At 40.9% G+C, this 11,735-nt stretch overlaps 1 pseudogene; it reads left to right on the top strand.

The window, feature by feature from the left end:
* Nucleotides 1-1,920: 1,920 nt before the first annotated feature.
* LOC119815497 lies at nucleotides 1,921-2,313 on the top strand (annotated as a pseudogene).
* Nucleotides 2,314-11,735: the final 9,422 nt, after the last annotated feature.

Here is an 11,735-nt window from a genome sequence, read left to right as displayed (position 1 = left end):
TGTGGATTAAATAAAAAAACATTTCTTTCTGATACTTTAAAAAGCCAAAATTCCAGAGGAAGGAGTTGGTAGCTTTGCCTTATGAGTCTCCTTTTCTTGGCTCTCAAGTATTGCTATTTTGTCTTATTGCTGTTTTATTACTCATCTCTGGCATCTCTCCATCTTGCTTCTCATAGGTATGCAAGTCATAGCACATGAGGGCTTCACCTTTACCTCCTTAATTACTTCCCAAAGGCCCCATCTCTAGAGCACACAGCTTAGTCCACAAAGCTGCTCAAACCCACTCTTCAATTTTTCCAGAGAAAGCAGCTTAGAAGGAAAACAGGGAAGGAAAAGAATGAAGGGAAAGAAAGAATGAAAATAACCCTAGTGTCTTATGACAGAACTGAAGCCAACTATGAGCCGCAGTCCAGTCCCAAGGATACCATGAAAAGAGAGGTGATTCTGATTAACAGAGTCACTCAAAATAAAAGTGACGTGAGGAATGAAGCTGATTAAGCAGGCTCAAGGGCAGAAATCACACAATCATCTCAGTAGAGGTAGGGAAAGCTTTTGATGAAATCTTACATTCCTTTTTAACAAAAAACACTTAAGAGACTGGTAATAAGACAGGCTAAATATGGCATGCCTGTATACAAAGTGTCCTCGAAGCATTTCTACTTTTATAAAATCAATAACAAGACAGGAATTGTCTTGACTGGTTTTGTGTGTCAACCTGACACAAGTTAGCGTCATCAAAGAGGAAGGAGCCTCAGTTGAGGAAATGATTCCATGAGATTTAGCTGTAAATAAGGCATTTTCTCAGTTAGTGATCAGGGGCGGAGCGCCCAGCCTATGGTAGGTGGTGACATTCCTAAGCTGATGGTCCTGGGTCCTATAAGTAATCAGGCTAAGCAAGCCAGGGGAAACAAACCAGTGAGCAGCACCCCTCTATGGCCTCTACATCAGTTCCTGCCTCCAAGTCCCTGCCTTGCCAGTGATGAACAACAATGTGTAAGTATAAGCAAAATAAACCCTTTCTTCTCCAACTTGCTTTTGGTTATGGCATTTGATGGCAGCAATAAAAACCCTAAGACAAGGGTGTTCATCTTCTCCATTCATATTCAGTATAGTGCTGGCATACATCATTAGCACAATAAGACAAGAGAAGGAAATAAGAGGGACATACAGATAAAGACAGATGCTTAAAATAAATCCCACACTAGCTCAAAATTGAGTATATTAGAGGGTTATTTATTTACGGGTAGACTCACAAATTACAGCCCTCTGCTCAAAAGGGGAACAGCAACCAAATCCCACAGCTGGAAGAGAGGCCAAACACGTGCTTTACATTGGCATATATAGTATAAGAGGCCATGCCTGAGTGGGCAGGTAACTTAAAGGCTATTGGCAGTAGGAATTCCTACAGCATACAGGAAATAAAGAAGTAACCATATTTATTTGCAAATGATATGAATCTCTTAAATGAAATATCCTAAAGACTCCAAGAGAGATCGTATCTGATAAACACCTTCCGGAAAATGCCAAGATGCAAAATCAACATACAAAAATCAGCACTCTCCCTATATTCATATAACAAGCATTAACCCTCCACCACAATCTAAAAACATACCTTGGAATAGATATAACTAAGTAAGTGAAAAATCTCAATGACAGCACTAAACATTATAGAAATAAGTCAAAAAGCACATTAGAAAATGTGAAGATTTCCCGTACATATGTATTGAAAGAATTAATATTGTAAAAATGACTGTACTGTTGAAAGAAATCCACAGATTCAGTATAATCACCATCAAAGTCAAAATGCCCTACAGAGAAGAGAAAACAAAATCTTAAGTTTGGCTTTTCCCTTGCTGCTGCCAAATTGCACGGAAGTGGTAGGGTGTGTTAAAGATTCTGCCTCACCCATAATCTACCACTATGGAGGGGGACGAAATTGCTGCTACGAGTGTAACGAAGGTCAATACTGCTCTACAAGAGATGCTGAGACCACTCTCATCCACAATTGTCTCATATGTGGCATATGCGAAGCTGCCAAAGCCTTAGATAAGTGCCACACCCATCTCTGTGTTCTTGAATCCAATTGTGATGAGCATACATATGTCAAGTTGGTGGAGGCACTTTGTGCTGCAAATAAACCTAATTAAAGCTGATGGCAAAAAGAAACTAGGGGAATGGGTAGGTCTCTGTAAAGTCGACCAAGAAGGAAAACCACAAAAAGTGGTTGGTTGCAGTTAGGTAGTGGTTAAGGACTATGGCGAAGAATCTCAAGCCAAAGATGTTATCAAAGAGTACTTCAAATACAAGAAATGAATAAATAAAACTTTGGCTCATTTTAAAAATATACCAGCCAGTGGAACAGAGGTTGGTACACACCTTTAATCCCAATACTCAGGAGGTAGAGACTGGTGGATCTCTGAGTTCAAAGCCAGCCTAGTCTACAGAGCAAGTTCTAGAACAGCCAGGCCTTCACAGAGAAACACTGTCTCGAAAAATGAAAACAAAAACACGATTTCTAAACTCAAATGGAAGCACAAAAGCTCCTGGATAGCCAAAGCAAGCCTAAGTACACTCTAGCTCTCTGTGATTACTTTTTTCAACTAGTTGCCAACTCGGCCTCCTGACCCAAGGCTGATTTTATTTAATTATTGCAAATGCAAACTCAAGGTTCAGAGTGTGAGCTAATATCCCACGACATTTCTTCCTTTTGTCTAAATAAAAAGGAAAGGTTTAACTCTGACACAGTAAAACTATATAAATAAGAACAATTATCAAGTAAAGATTACAATCACAAAGTCCATTCTGTTTGTATTTGCCAATTTGGAGATACTACTCTATTTTCTATTCTATCTTGGTGAGTCCAAAGTTTTATACCTAAACCACTTTCTGTCATAATTTGTATTACCAACCTCAAAACATCTTTTTAGACCTTAAAATGTTTTCTTAGGTAAGCAACTCAAGTTTTATGTTTCTCAACCTTATAAACTTTATATCTCTTTTGTAAGTTTCTTTTCTGAATTTGGTAACAAGGAAAATTGTAAAACTATATCTATTCTCCAACCCTATCAGAGACACAAGAAGGCTACAACGTTACCTGAGGAAACAGGAAGTGCAGAGCAAGCAACGTCCAAAACTATAGAAATGACAGAAGCAGCTGGTTTCCTGAACAGTCACCCAAAGTTCCTCTGTAACACTGGAGATTGTTCTGAAAAGTTATTGGTAAGAGGAGTCAATAATATTGTAATCTTTGACCTACTAATTTCCCTTGAAGGAATCAACCTTTAAGTCACAGTGGAACAATGATTTAAACACAAAAGTTCATTATAAAAGCAAATATAGTAGAGATGACCAGACTTTGACCTTAGAGAAGTAATTAATTTACCATAGACGGCTCAAATGTAGACAAATGTATAGTCTTCAACCTTATTCTCCAACATTCTAAGCACAAAGGAAACCTTTTATGCATACATTTAGTTATATAAGCAGAAGCCATGTTAAGAGATGCAGCTAAAGCTTCCAAATTGTTCCAGCTTCCAGCTGTTTCCCAGTTGTTAATCCTTCGTTTTCTCCATGGGTTATATGATTCTTGTCACTTCCCTGCTTGGTTCTAGGGGTTTCCCATATGAAAGTGCACATGTCTGCTCCTGACTGGAAGTAACTCCTGCCTGTCAGTGTCTAGTATTCACCCCTTACAAAGCTCTTTCCCTGCTGCAGAAACCAAAAACAGCCAGTGACCTCTCTCAGAAGGAAGCCCTTAAGAGACATGCCAGCACTGCCCTCAACACTGAGAGGATTATGAATCCAACAGCATTTTATCCCCTTCGGAATCGTCTTTAAAGACAGCAGTGTCTGTACCCACTGTCTCTCAGAACATGAAAATTCTTTGTTATAAAGAAATTACCTTTCTGTGTTGTTCACTAAAGCAATATTTAGAAAGCAAGCTGCACTGTTCTAGTAAGAGTTACAATGAAAGGGATTATTTGGGTGGATAAAATGCTGAAAGTTCAATTTAGGATTGAAGATTTTGCTCTAGTATTAACAACAGCAGCTTATGAAAAGGGAAATATAGGCAGGGCTTATGGGAACATGGAAAGAGCATCCTACTGTGGCTGAAAACTGGAAACTGAATGTGGTAAGAATATACACACACCCCACAGACTCTGCCATGTTTCTAGAAGCAAGCATTTGCGATTCACCTAATTTTACCATTGCAATAAACATTCTAGCCTGTTCCAAATTTTTAAAAATTTTGTACCACCTCCCTCCGCTATTTATTTAGTTGGCTAGAACAAAATGCACACTCTCTATAAAAAAAAAATAGCATAAATCAGTACTAGTTTCCATGTCTATCCCAATAAAAGACTTCTGAGTTTATATTATATCTGAAATGTTTGCAATGAAAAGATACAATTACGGGAAATGATATTATTGCAGGAAAAAGGCACATTATTTCAGCCGTGTTGTGGGTAACTCATGGACACGAATTCTAAATTCATCACCTTTTGGGGACAAATTACAAATCCTAACCAGCACTGGCAAGATCCCTTCTATTCTTCCTACTCAAGACAAGTCCTGCTGCCTTGTGCAGATGGTCCCTGCTTTCACTGTTTCAAAGATAGCACCACAGGCAGTCACTGGAAAACCACACACGTCACATTCTGGCATCTGGGAAGTGACTCTGTGTATAAGAACACTTGCTATGCCAACATGAGGGTCCAAGTTCATTGCCCAGGGACCACACAACAGAAGGCAGCCTCACATGGCTGTAGGTGCCTTTATCTCCAGGAGTGGGGAACAGAGACAGACTCCTGGGAGCTTGCTGGCCTGCCAGGCTAGCTCAAAGTGAGCTTCTGGTTCCGTGAGAGGCTTTGTCTCGGGGCAATGGGGCAAGAATGATAGCGAAAGGACACCTGACATCTTCCTCTGGCCTCTGCACCCAAAGGCACTGACATGTACCACACACGTGCACACACACCCACAAACATGCACTCACCATTCACATACACATGACCCACACCACACACACACACACACACACACACACACACACACACACACACGCCATGGGGCTATAATCTATAATTCAGACACTTCCATTCTTCAAACTGAATCAACCAATAACTTACCAAAACCTCTTTTGTGTTATGCAGCTATCCATGTTGAAAATTTATTATGAGGGTTCCAATACTCTGAAAGACACAACAGTATTGGACCAGTGGGTCCCAAACATCCTGCGAACCTTAGACTGACTGACAGAACACAGTTTATTCCATGACGAACACTGGGAAGAAGCACACTGAATCACGACGCAGCCACGCAGAGCACTTTACAAGTAGTCGGATGCAGTTCTGATGTGGACTGGGCAGAGACAGGGGTTCTCATCTTACTCAACTCAGCAGTGCGTGAAGGAACGTATGCGTTGCTAAAACTAACTCAAAGGAGAACCAAAGAATGGAGGCCACCAGAGAAACGAAGAAAAGAAATGCCTGCCTAATAGATACAGGCCTAGTTAATATCCTACAAGGATATCAACTTCGGGTTTGGATAGTTGGGTTTTTTTCCCTAGGATGGCAAAAGGCTGTAAGTAAATACTAGCTTCGATGTCTGGTCTCTTAGAAAATATCACTAATAGTAAAGTCACAGTCCTCTACTATAAAATACTAAATAGTTTTAAGTAAGTGTATCAAAAATTATATAATTTACTTCAAGTTTTGGTTGAATTATTTTAATGTTAGTAACTTTTAAAAAATATGTCCAGAGAGGAATGTACCAGAAAGTGTATTTTTCATTTTGCTGAATGTGACCCTTGATTCCATCCATTCAAAACTCGAATTTCTCCCCACTATGTACCAGAACACTAATTCAGCTTACAGTACACATATTTAGATCAGACAAAAGCTATTCATTCATACCAGACCCATAACTCACAAGAAGAGCAGATACTCACATCCTCCAGTGGTTGTATTCTTGCCCTCAAGGAAAGCAGTTAATTGGATCAATTTATCATCTTAATGTGGCTGGATGAGTTGGGACAAAACTAGGGGGGAAAAATTAGCTCTGATATAATGGAAATGTGCTTGCTCACACACTCTTCCAAATAATAAAAGAAGGGAGAGGGAGGGAAGGAACAGGAAGAAGGAAAAGAAATGAAAAACAAAACAAAAAACTCACCAGAGATTTTTTTCCTTGATTGTAAAGGGGAGAGAACGTGGTCACAAAAGCCTCCTTTGTACATTGTGATTTGAAGAAGAGATTCTTATACCTCAAAGGAGTAAGGTTTGCCAGAGACATCTCATGCCCTGGGCAATTTGGGGAACTTGTCCTCTAAGATGTGACATTACTGTGGTTTGGGTGCTGTTTGTCCTCTTGAATTTACACTGACCTTAATCCCCGTTGTGAGTTTCCAGAGACACAAGACAGTTAATTCACCTGTGGTGTGCAAAGGCAGAATCATTTGGGTAGAGCCCTTGTGACTGAATTCTGGGGTCTTTATGGGAGCACAATAAACTAGAAAACCCAAACAGACACATGGAAGCTCTGTCGTTTGCCATGTGATGCCATTTGCTACCTTTGGGTTCTGCCAGAAAGGTAGGCATCACTGGATATGAATCCTCAAACTTCTGGAAGTGAGAGTTTAAAGATTTTATTTATTTATTTATTTATTTATTTATTTATTTATTTATTATGTATACAGTAGTCTCAGTATTCTGTCTGCATGTATGCCTGCAGTCCAGAAGAGGGCACCAGATCTCATTACAGATGGTTTTGAGCCACCAAGTGATTGCTGGGAATTGAACTCAGGACCTTTGGAAGAGCAGGCAATGCTCTTAAGCACTGAGTCATCTCTCCAGCCCCTGATTTCCTTTCTTATATTATCTACTAGTAGATCAGAGTCTACTCTCAGACAGGACAGTTGCATGAGGCAAAAACTCAGCTCCAAAACCCATTACTACTCTCTGCGGTGTCTCCAGGAGCCTTCCTGCATGTGTCTGTGCTTCCTATGTTCCCTTTGTCACCCCACCTCAGGACTTCACGATCACTTTTCCCTCCTTTGCTCAGAGAACTTTGCCTCATTTTGGTAGCTATGGAGAAGGGTGTAGAGGAGACAGGAGAATGGTAGGGGCTACCCTTTATCTTACTGTGTGTAGGATGCTTTTCCATTGTCCAAAGTCCCTTTTGAGGAATGTTCCTTGTGGTGCTTCAAATAGGAATGTCCCCCATAAACTCGTGTTTGAATGCTTGGCCATAGCAAGTGGCACTATTAGGAAGTACGGCCTTGTTGGAGTGGCTGTGGCCTTGTTGGAGGAAGAATGTCACTGTTGGGGCGGGCTTTGTAGTCTCAGATGCTCACGCCTGGCCAGTGTGTCACATTCAGTTCCTGCTGCCTGAGGATCAAGATGTAGACTCCCAAATACCTCTCTCACACCATGTCTGCCTTCATGCCACCATGTTCTCCACCATGACCATAATGGACTAAACCTCTGAACAAGTAAAATGTTTTTCTTTATAAGAGTTGCTGTGGCCATCATGCCTCTTCACAGCAATAGAAACCCTATATATTCTCCCTGCATGATACCCGTCCTGTAAGCTAGGAGAGTGTACTTCAGCAGAGTGTACTCTCAGCCCCTCTCCCAGCTTCAACCACATCAACTTTATCGATGCTGGGAAACAAATCAAGCTCACTTCATCTTAAGGCCCTGGCAGCAGCTGCTCCACTACCTGGGCCCCTCTGCTTCAATAGCTTTCCGTGAGGAAAATACACAGAATTTTAGTTCAGCTCTTAAACATGTTCTTCACCCATCACTGAGGTGACAGACAAGTGAGTAAAGTACCTACCTCGCAGGCGTGAGGACTTAAATTCAGATCCCCCAGCATCCACAAAGGAGGAGAAAAGCTGGACGCGGTGGCGTGTGCCTGTAATCCCACCACTCCAGGCACAGGAACAGGAGAATCCCAGGGACCCCGGCCAGCCCCTCTAGACCTACCAGTGAGACCCAGAGCTAGTAAGAGACTGTCTCAAAAAATAAGGTGAAATGTGAGGGTGGAGACATGGCTCAAGCAGTTGAGAGCATTTTCCATTCGTTCAAAAGGCCCAAGCTTAATTCCTAACACCCATATCAGATGCCCTCTTCTGGTTTCTGTGGATATGTGCACCCATGCGATATATATTCATAAAAACTCACACACAAACACATAAATAAAATAAAAATAATGATAAAAAAGTAAGGCTAGAGCAATTGACCCATCATTGACCCCTGACATTCACATCAGTGAGAGAAGGTCTACACATACACACACACACACACACACACACACACACACACACACATGCACACACATGTGCACTCACACACACATATATACACACACTACACTCTCAGGGTTTCCTGAGACTTTCATATGAGTTTCAACTATTGAAATTATCTCAGTTGTTCTGTCTGTCTCTTCACACACACTGGTATGAGTTTTACGGAGAACTTATCTAGGTTATTTGTCTACCACCGTACTTCCTGGGCTTTAAGGAATACCTATACCTTCCATTTGCTACCTGTTACTGCATAATAAATTATCAAAAATTTAGACACTCAAGCAAATACAGGTCTCACAGCTTCTGTAGGCCAAGAATTCCACTTCCAAGATGGCATACTCACAAGGCCTGGGTAATCCTCTGACTGTTTAGAAAAACTAAGCTCTTCATCACATGAGCCTTTTCCTGAGCACTGTTCTGGTGTCCTCAAGACAAAGCAAGAGCTCCCTTTAGGATGAGTAACTATGAGAACAGTTCTCTCTCTAGTCTTCAGTTCTGCACGCTAGCCCAGGGGGCCCCCTTCTGTCATTTCCACACTATGCGAATAGTTATGTGAGTCAGCCATTGTCATTGTGAAAGGGGTTTCACATGGATCTAAATGTCATCTCCAGGGATGCCACACATAGGTATTATTATTATTCAATGATACATTTGACAGATCCCAAAGAAACCCAGGACAACTCTCACTCAGTACCTGTGGCTCCTCACACCACTTCTCAACCTACCCCCTACCCTGAACCTCTTCAGTCCAGGGGCTGAGCTTTGCTTCCCCCAGCCCCTTATTCCTATATAATCCAGCAATGTTGACCGTGCACTGTCTTGGTCCTTTGGTTCTTGGCTTCTCTCTTGATCTACTTGCCTTCTCTCCTCTTTTCTTTTCTTCCTCTCTTACTCCCCTGCCTCCTTTTAAAAAGAGACTGAGTTTTCATTTCCCAGCCACCCAGACCCAAATAATCAAACAGAAACTATAATAATTACAACACTGTTTGGCCAATGGATCAGGTGTATTCCTAACTAGCTCTTACATCTTAAATTAATGCATTTTTATTAATCTATATATCACCACAGGCTGTGGCTTGCCAGAACATTCTAGTGTCTTTCTCCTTCAGCAGCTACATGGTGTCTCCTCAACTCTGCCTGTTTCTCTCTCTCTCTCTCTCTCTCTATATATATATATATATATATATATATATGTATATATATATACATATATATATATATATATATATATATATATATATCTGTCTCTTTCTGTTTGGATTTCCCACCTGGCTTTACTCTGCTAAGCCATTGGCCAAAACAGCTTTATTCATCAACCAATAAAAGCAACACATATACAGAAGGACATCCTATATCACCTCCTCATAGCTCACTTCAGTCTGTACCCTTTCCGATGTCTCTGACTGTATCTCCCTCATACCAACAATAAAACCTTCTCTTCAACCATATCTACGAGCAGGCATGTCCTCACTTTCATCCAATATTAAACTATTAAATTATCTTAATTTTATAATTTAACACTTCAAGATATCTTATTTTCAAATGTTTGAGAAATACTCTTACTATGTCAGGCCTATTGCCTGGATGGAGTATCCTATTTTCTTTATAAAACAATGTTTATTGTATTTTTACTGTATTATTATGTAATTGGATTATTGTAATGTTTGTTTGTGTATGTGTGCACACACACGCACACACACATGCACACACACATATTCCACAGCACACGTTTGGAGATGATAGGACAACTTGAGTCTTTTCTCTTCTTCTACCACGTGGGTCTGAAAATTGAACTCAGTTCACCAGGCTTGATGGCAAGTACTTTTATCCACTAAACTACCTCATCTGCATCTCCTCCTTTCATTTTTTAAAAAGAATGAAAAAAATGACAACCTATGCATGTTATGGGACTATCCTTTTGTACATGTTCAGCTTATTTGTAGGACAATCAAATGGGGCATATTCAGGTAGCAGCGTCTTAGAGAACCTGAGCACTGGGGTTGCTATAAACATCAGGACCCTGCTCATCAGCACATCTGGTTCCTCTGTCTGGACAGGTCTTCCCAGTCAGCAGAGTGTATTCACTAGGTCTCATCTGAAACCACTTCAACCATGAGAAAAATAAACAAAGCAGATTTTATTCAAATGTTATAGATGAGGTCACCTGATCAGGATTCAGTTTTACTGATAAGCAAAACCAGAAGTGCAACTTTGGCGTTCTGATTGTTCTGATCAGAAGACCAACTCAGAAGGAAATGTGTCTAACATGGACTGGATTATATTCCAGAAATCAACTACATCATCTCAATGGCTTCAAACAAAAGAATTGCTCACGTAAATCCAAAGTAGGGGCTGACCTTCCAAGGTGACTCCTCTCCACACAAGGCAAGGACTCACCTCTTCCTTCTGGAAGACTCTTCATGGCCTCCAGGGTTGTGTTGGTTAATCTTGACTGTAAACTTGATCCTTAGGAAACTAGTAATGATGCCATGAATTAGAATCTCAATAATCTTCTGAGAGGGGATGGTACTCTGGAAAGTGGGGTCTGGATGGAGAAGGTTGCTCATGAGGCTGAGAGGCCTGGCCTTACGGTCGGTGTCTTGTTCTGACCCTTTCCCCTTCCTCCCCCTTCCTCCTCCTCCCTCCACTCCCCGTCTTCTGTACCATGAGCTGCTCATCCTCTGCTCTGCAATGCACTTCTTGCCATGGACTTACAGGTCTGAAACAAGGAGCTAAGATTAAATTTTTCCTGTTTAAGTTCTTTCAGACATGTATTTTGGCCACAGCCATACAACAGGAGCTAATAAGGTGATCAAACATAGGCAGCAGAGCGGAAATCAAATGTGTTAGCCCCAAATGCCAAGCATCCGTCTCCATCATAGCTCATGAGCCCTTTCTCACAGCTATCCATACTTGACTGCAAGCAGACAGAGATGTGTAAGTTTCTTGTGTCCAGGGCACAGGTGAGCTCAAGACTCTCTATGTACAAAAAGTCGTAAAGTATGTACAGGATTTATAGAAATAAGAAACTACTCTTGAGGTCCCTCAAGAACACTTAGAAAAACAGTGTGAAGAAATAAACCCAAAAAATCTTCTGTTTTTGAAAGCCTCTTGCTAGTTCTCTGTGTTCTTTTACTAGTTCACCTTGACAACACACCTGGTTAACGGAGACACCATCCCCTTTCTCTGGCTTAGGGAGATGAAGATTGATAAGTAGCTAATGTGCCCAGAAGTGACACTAATAAATTGTCGAGGATTGGCCCCGACAAAAATATCTCTTACCTGGGTAGGGGCATGCGAATTTTAGAAATACAAGTAAAGAATATGAAGATGCATAAAAACAATAAGACAGAAACTGTAGAAGAGTACCGGGAAGGTGTTCCAATTATAACTGAAATCCTGAAAATCCCTGTGTTTATTTTTCCAC

The sequence above is a fragment of the Arvicola amphibius genome, chromosome 5 (assembly GCF_903992535.2).
Source record: "Arvicola amphibius chromosome 5, mArvAmp1.2, whole genome shotgun sequence".
Classification (NCBI taxonomy): domain Eukaryota; kingdom Metazoa; phylum Chordata; class Mammalia; order Rodentia; family Cricetidae; genus Arvicola; species Arvicola amphibius.
This window is presented reverse-complemented; position numbering and strand designations above follow the sequence as displayed.